The 7,939-nt window shown below is 40.6% G+C and overlaps 1 protein-coding gene across 2 annotated transcripts in view; it reads left to right on the top strand.

Moving 5' to 3' along the window:
* Positions 1-138: 138 nt before the first annotated feature.
* Positions 139-7,939, top strand: part of LOC124222580 (achaete-scute complex protein T8) — a 137,468-nt gene continuing 129,667 nt past the window's right edge. Inside the window, exons 1-2 of one of the 2 annotated variants that reach the window (XM_046633762.1) lie at positions 139-205; positions 300-407. The gene's annotated coding sequence lies outside the window, so the exon portion shown is untranslated. Of the gene's footprint in view, positions 408-7,939 lie in introns of both variants that reach the window. The other variant, XM_046633761.2, reaches the window with a different exon arrangement.

The following is a 7,939-nucleotide window of genomic DNA, read 5'->3' as shown; positions in this document are numbered from 1 at the left end:
CTACACATACACAGAGGCACGATGGGTCATAACGTCCGGGGCTCGGATACCTCAAATCCGTGTAAACATCGGCGTTAATACCGCCAGGTAAACATCGGACCACCCCCCTCATCTTCATTCGGCAGTCTTGATCCGATCGCGTCGCGCACGTAATGCTTACCGGTTTAAAGGAAGCTCTCGGAATTTTCCCTGATTGATAATTCGAGTGAGTTGCATCTGACAATTGTTAATTATTACTGGCTATGCGCATATCGTAACGGACACGTCTCTCTGCTGGTGGTGTGTAAATTAAATTGCAGTTCAGCGGTGAAACCGTGCAAGCGGTGAATTCGTGCAAGTGACGCCGTTAGTTGGGCGAGAGACTGAAGAGGTCACGAAACATTCGTGACATTCGCACGATGCTCGAGGTGAGTGAAACTGTTTTCGACTATAATTTATCTCATTATTGAAGGAGTATAAATTAGCTGGCTGTAATGCCCTTCGTTTTTTTTTTTTTTTTTTTTTTTTTTATGTACTTACTTTTCTGCGTTATTTATAAACACACGCGGCGCGATTAACGTTTTCGAAATATACTTCGGAATCTCTTTTACGAGTGGCTGGTAACTATTTTATGCCAACTTTACCAGCTCGCGAACAAATTGTATTATAAGTGATTGGTTGGGTTGGAAAATGTTATTCTTTCGCTGCTCCTTTTTCTTCGTTTTCTTATTCTTTGAGATTGAATGAAAATAATGGAATATTCCGTTAGTTTACCGACAGCATACTTTTTTTTTTTTTTTTTTCGTCTCGTCATTCGAATCGTGCAGCTTTGATAAACTGTGTACGAAAATCCAGCTTACGAATTTTTTACAACGGTATATATGCATCATCGTTTTGTCGTTTCCTCGACATAAACTTTTTTCAATCTTCGGAGGGGATTTTGAATCTGAGAGACCGATCTTTCCCCGCTTTAGGCCGACAAAAATTTCGTTGACCCCTCCAACCTCTGGAACGTTGACCAAAGTTCACCGGGTCGCCTGGACGCGGGTTAAGGGTTGCGATATATACAGATATGTGTAGATACATGTATAATGTATACGCTTACGATTCCGGGGTAGGTTTTTTCACGATAGACTCAGACGCGCCTTTTACAACGCTGATAAATATTTTACGCGTACATGCATACCTACTTTTTTACCGAATGGTCGAACGGAGAGAGCTCTGCGCAGATGCGATCGATTTTACGCGCAACCGTTAAACGTTGATTCGACATTTTCGCGTACAACCCTTTGGCTGGCAAATAGATTAGCGGGGAATTTATTTCTCTCCTTTATTTTTTGTGGTGAAAAAGGAGGAGTGAATTAGCCGGTAATCCATTATTCGCGGCAATACTCGATCGTACATTCGTTTTTATTGAAAATTTCTGGCTTCTTCTTACGCTCCCTCGTTCATCACTCTTCGCTGTCATTTGAGGGCGCGGATCGACTCGGGCGGGCTTTGAAATTGACAAATATCGAATAATCATATAAATATACCCGATCCAATTTTATTGAGAGGAAAAGTGTCGGCGGAAGGCTTACGGAGATCGAGTCATGTGCCGGAGCAAATCGATGCCGTAAGTTTCAAGCGCCGATCTTCCATCCTGGCACAGTTTTGACGAATGTACCACGATTTGTAAATTTTCGGATCACTTGCTCAGCCTCGTTCGTTCCTTTGTCCAAAAATGGTATTCGGCTTTTCTTAGACGGCATTTTCTTTTCCTTCTTTGTTGTTTTTTTTTTTTTTTCTCTCCTACACCCCCACCTTTTTTATTTCTCTTCGTTCGCGTCAATCGGTGGGAAAATAACCCGTCGTTGCGAAATTCATTTGTTCTCCCTCTTTCTCATTCTATTTCTCTTTCTCTTCGCTAACCGTACGGCGTCAGAAATACTGGTGTTAAGATCGTTGCGGGAATCGCGGTGTGATTTTGTAAATTTTTCATTCCCGTATCCCACCGTCAAGTGTAATATTCGGGTGTTTTTTTTTTTTTTTTTTTTCACCCCTGATTCCCGGGAAAAATCCGTTCCCTGTATTACGTACGTGTACATGTATACAAATTCTCAACACGATCAGAGTCTACCCCTAATCCTCTTCCCGAAAATCAACAACCCCGATCAGTTTGTGCCGGAACATTAATTGTGGGGAGAACAAATAATTAACTGTTTACGAAACGAGTGGTGTCACCGTGATCGTAATTACGAACAAAGCTTTCAGGAATATATTTTGGTCAAATATTTCCTCGGATTAATCGTTACGAATCTGTAATAGATTCTTAATTAAAAAGGGTCGTACGATGTGAATCGTTGCGAAATCGGTGTAAAATTGCAAAATTGTTTCTGAAAATTTATACATATATATGTATGTATGTAATTCAGAGGACTGATGAAATTGTGTTAAAATCTTGACGAGACGCAGAATTCTGCCCGGCATAATTTTTGAACGCGCAATTTTCCACCCCGTGGCGAAACGGCCAAGTTGCGCACGGCGACACGACGGCTCCGACGTCTTGGCAATTAGGGACTGGAAATCGAGGACCTCGTTGAATAATTAAACGGACGGGGTAGGCGCAGACTATAGACCGAATAATACGCGGGCATGAAGCGGAATTTCCCCCAAACATCGGCTTGATATTCAGCTGAAATTGGCCACCGTCGTCTCGACGTCGCAGCGTTCAGTCGGTTTGGTTTCCTCGGTTTCTCGTCCGCATCCACGACTCTGCGATAGAGAAGAGAGAAGAGAGAGAGAGAGAAGAGAATAGAGTAGAATAGAAATTTATTTTGCCCGTGATAATGCTGGACAAATACAAGAATGTTACAGAGAAAAGGGTGAGAGGGAGAGATAAAGAGAGAGAGAGAGAGAGAGAGAGAGACTCGGCTGCGTCTATTTAACGACAAATAAGCATAGTTTAGATTATATACGGAGACAGTTGACCCGGGTTTAGAATTACTCGATGAAAATATGGCCAAGGTTCGAAGTAATTATATCAGGGAACAAACGCGTGCCTCGATAATTACCGAAAATTGACGCGAGTTATTTGCGACTAACTTCCCCAGCCAATAATCTGTAATGTGTATACAGGCTGAGGTATTTAACTTGGCAAACGCGAATAACTTCAAAATTGAGTATTTTCGAGAAAAATGTTTCAGACAAAAGATTCATCATCTTCAAAGCGAAATCCAGAGGCTACAATTTTGTTTCGGATTGGTCGAGGAGTTTACGATTATACGAAGGCCAGCTTCGTTTTTTTAAACGAACAACCCTGTTTTCTTTTCTTACAGATTCGTCATTTATGTGAGAATATACTAGATTTTTGTATTAAACCGATTATTCGTTCTGGCATTCTAAATATTTACGAATACTTCACAAATAAATATCTTTCGCACAAACTACTTGATAAGCTTCCACTTTACACTGGTTATCGCTTGAACAAAGTGAATCGTTCTGTTTATTATGTTTTTTAAGCAGTTTGTCCAAAAGATAATTACTTCTGAAGCATTCGTAAATTTTTAGAATGCTCAATCACTCGCAAACAATTGGACCAAATAAAAAAATTGCGTATTTTCTCACATAAAATACGAACATTCAAAGGAATGGGGATGTTCCTTTAAAAAAAAAACCAAGTTTATCTTCACGTGTCCGTGAACTTCTCCACTGACCTGAAAAAAATTATAGCCATTAGATCCCGCTTCGGAGATGATGAAACTTTGCTTTGAAACACTTTTCTCGAAAATGCTTCATTTTCAAGTTATTCGCGTTTGCCAACTTAAACGCTTCACCCTATATATATGTATTTACAGCGCAATATTGAACCACGTTCTTACTATTGTTCTGTATTTATGCGTAATTGCGAAGAGGGACCCAGTCCCCACTTTGTACACCCGAATCATTCTCAACGGCGTTATTATTGCTATTACTACTGTTATTATTATACAGGCTCGCGGAAATAATCTATGATATTGTTAAATTTTTCGTGCTGAAATTTACCCTCGTCTAATTCCCATTTCACGTCTATTACGCACCGTTAAACGCGCCGCTGGATTTAACAGGAATTCGCAAATTTTAACTCGACGAAATTTGCGCGTGATGGTTTAGAGGAACCTTTACCAAATTGCTGAATTATCTTTTCGTTACGTTATATTCCGCTATTATTTCGTATACGACGTAAAAATATGGGTCACTTTCGGTCTATGTGTAATTATTGTACAATCAATCCTCTATTTCGTTAATTTCAATTCACAGATGCGATTTCGTTTATTTTTCCCGTAATTCTTATCGCATATTTCCGTTGGTCAGTCTGTGAAATGTTGAAATCTTGACCAAACATTCTGGGAAACACGGAGGAAAAGTAAAGCAAAAAACAGTTGTACGAGTCAACGCGTCGGCAGCAAAGATATTTTTTCTCTCCTGTTTTGAAAATTGAATTTGGAGGAAAAAAAGCCGCCGCGCCGGGCAAGAGAAACGTGTAACATAAAAGTCGGTGAAAGGTGTGAGTGAAATTCGGATTCACTGTAACCTGATTAGCCCTAATCTCGCCGATTGCTTTGATCAAGTTTTTCGCGGATACTCGATTACCGTTTGCGAGGTTTCGCTCGCCCGGCATGTATACTTTCCCCTTGAGGAGAATATCCAAAGGTCAATGCTAAGCGATGGCTTATACCCCCGGGTATTACCGGGTAGATACCGATCGATCAATTCTTTCGAGAGGGACGTGAATATTGCAGGCAGGGTTCGAGTCGATTAGGGTTACGCGAAAACGTCGCCGCCGAATTTTTCCGAGATAGGGCACGCTTACTATGGCAACTGCGCCTCGCCCTTTTAAATCGCAAAGTTGAAATGCCGTTTTTTCATTCCTCGAGTACGCTCTAAGTGATAACGGAGTCGAAAGAGGCGAGCTTTTTTGCCGCTTTTTGTCAGCCTATATAGGAACCTCTGATACGCGGTACATCAATTATAGACTAATTATTTCGAGAAATTATGCGAGATTCTTTCACGTCTCTCTCTTTCATCTTTGTACGTTCGACGAGCTCAGTTTTCTGTGTCTAAAAAACGGAAGAAAAATAAAAATTCAAGAAGGGCAATGAGCTTGAAAATTAACTGAAGCTATAAATTTCGGTTCGATCGACCCTTTACCAACGACCTTAATTACTGTAGTAAATTTTTAATCATCAGTCTGTTCCTCTCTTCTCAATTTTCTTCTTTTTTTTTTCACTACCCCCTCCCCCTTATTCTGTAACAGTGGTAATTTAACTGAATAGACGATGTAATTCATTTACGTGTGAACCGGAACACAGTAAATTGAACATTAGAGAAGAGAAGGAAAAAAAAGTTTCAGGCCATTAGTGGCGAATTTATTCACGAGCAAGATAGTATTAATAATTCATAGTAATTAATAAGTGGACTATTTTTTGGCGTTATGGTAAAAAAACAATTATGCAAGATGAGAGATTATGGAAGATGCCGTTTCACTTCTTAATTCTAGTCATTTTCGAAATTTCTTCATCCGTTCTGTACACACGCCCGATGCACGAGTTTACTTCGTGGAAGTTTTATTCGAGTCTTAATATCAGAATCCAACTTCCCAATATCAGAGAGTATTTCGAAGGTTGATTGGCGAAGATTTCGCATGCGAAACGCGCCTCCCTCGACACGGTAATAAACCAACGTTATAGGTCTGAGTTGACAATAAATCGAGATGTAGCAGACGACACAATCCATATACATATATTTATTTATGTAAGTATACCAGGCTGACTGTACGCTGTCAAGTATATTAACATAGTGTTTTGCCAAAGTGTAAAAAGACGTGCAGACGGATATAAATCGCTTTCGACCCCTCGGAGCTTCGTTGAAAATCCTCCCGAAGCAGCCCAAGAAACGGTACTTAATATAACTGCACGCACACCTTGCAGATGCCTGTCAATTACCCAGAAACCATTTACTATTCGACTAGCGGTAATTGATCAATTACGTTTCACTCCTCCAAACTATTTCGCAATCCTCGTTCTCGCTACTTCAGCTGATCGTTTCCAGCTGCTCGGGGTTTTTCATTATCGTTTTTGATAATGAATATTTCTGTTCCATTTTATTTTTTACAAAACAATTGCTACTTCTTCGACTCGAGTTTCGGTTTCGTCGCTAATTCGAGTCCGCGGCTACCGATTTTCCTTGATCCCCGCATCAGAAATAATCCCCGGCACGATTGCGGCTTGAACTTGGACGAAAGTCGTATAAGAAATGGGACGAGTATAAGGTATTAGAAGCGTGGATTATATATTTTTAGAAAAACAGTCAAAATCCCGATAAGCTTGGGGGATATTTTTTTTTTTTTTTTTTTTTGCACCCCGCGCGATATTCAACTTCTACTTATAAGGTCGCGCGTAGGTTTTAGTTCGGAATTAAAGTGTCGTCGGTTGGGCTGCAAGCGCGCGGGTTGCTTTGTAATTCTCTACGGGGCGAAGCTGCGACGACGGTCGGATGGAAGACAGAAATTACGGTGGCGAGTTTCGGACGGGTAGTTGCCGCCGAGATTGTAGGGCCCCAGGACTCGTTACGTACCCTCGGAGATCCAGGTACCGAAACTTTCTCAGTTTATACTTGACCTGACCGCCGTTCCCGTGGCCGTCCTAGATACGCTCTTCAATCTCATACACACTTGAAGTTTTCAGGGTGAGCTTTGCGCCAAGGAATTCGGTAAACGGACTTTCCGTTATTTCCAGAAATCCCGGGGACAGTCGAATTATCGAGAAAAACCCCCGCGACCCTTCGGAATCCGTTCGGCGTATCGTGGCGTTGATTTCGACAGCTCGTTCCGCGAACCCGAATAAGAAAAACTTGGCAATTACTTATTTCAAACTTTCTCAGAGCTACTTGTAAGTCCGCGTTCATTTTCTTTGACAAAACTCAATCACTTTCAATCCTCTTTTCTCCGGCAGGTTCGCCTAACGGACAATGAAGACGATTCGAGTACGAGACTGATCGTGACGCTGTCTTGTGATATATTACAACATGCGTCTATATCTACAAGCATTTCTCTCGTGAAATAAATTTCGAAGACTGATCGATACCGGGTTAATATCAGGCGATACTGGGATAGATTGTAATATGTACATATATATATTGACACGTTAAATATTCGATTTGATGTCGGGAAAGGAGGAGCAAATAAGAAAAAAGAAAAAAAAATAGATAACGGGGTAGGGATAATAGCGAGATATTGAGACCGGAACGACGAAGGTTCGCGTGCGCTGATTCAAATTGGAGTTGGAATCAGGACGGAAAGAATTTATAGTGACGGTGGAAATTATCGTTTATCCATTAAGCGTTTGCCATCCCTCGATGTTCGTCAAGACGGTGGAAGAGAGCAGAAGCGGATTTTCCACACGCTTGTACTTTTTATACGTGCCTATCTGCCGCAGACGCGAGGGAGTCTGGCAAAAAGGTAGAAAAAAAAAAGAAAAAAAAAAAAAAAAAAACTTAGGAAACAAAACAAAAAAAGGAAACGTGCAATTACCAGTGTTGGCAAGTTCTTAGGTGCGCGGAAAGCGTTAACCGCTCTGCTTCAAGTTCCATACAATATGTATTACATACACACCCAGGCAATTTTATCTGGAAGATTAAATAAAACCGTGGAAAAAAAGGTGAAAAAAAAAAGAAAAGTAAAACAAGTAAAGCAACGGCTCAACATGGCACTCCCAGATTTATGAAAATAATTACTCAAAAAGGAAGAGCTGAATACACGAACCAAAGAGGGAAACAGTTGTAATGATTCTTTATGATCTTCTATCAGTAATTATAAATTTTGTAAGCGGGTCGTACCTAAAGTTAAAATAGCCACCTCGTTTTATTTATTATTGAAAAACATACACTACAAAAACAGAAAAAGGTAAACTTATCTTTCTAAAGTGGGCGTGTCCGATTGTAA

This window comes from Neodiprion pinetum, chromosome 6 (assembly GCF_021155775.2).
Source record: "Neodiprion pinetum isolate iyNeoPine1 chromosome 6, iyNeoPine1.2, whole genome shotgun sequence".
NCBI classification, from domain to species: domain Eukaryota; kingdom Metazoa; phylum Arthropoda; class Insecta; order Hymenoptera; family Diprionidae; genus Neodiprion; species Neodiprion pinetum.
The sequence above is the reverse complement of the archived record's forward strand: the minus strand, read 5'-3'. Positions and strand labels throughout refer to the sequence as shown.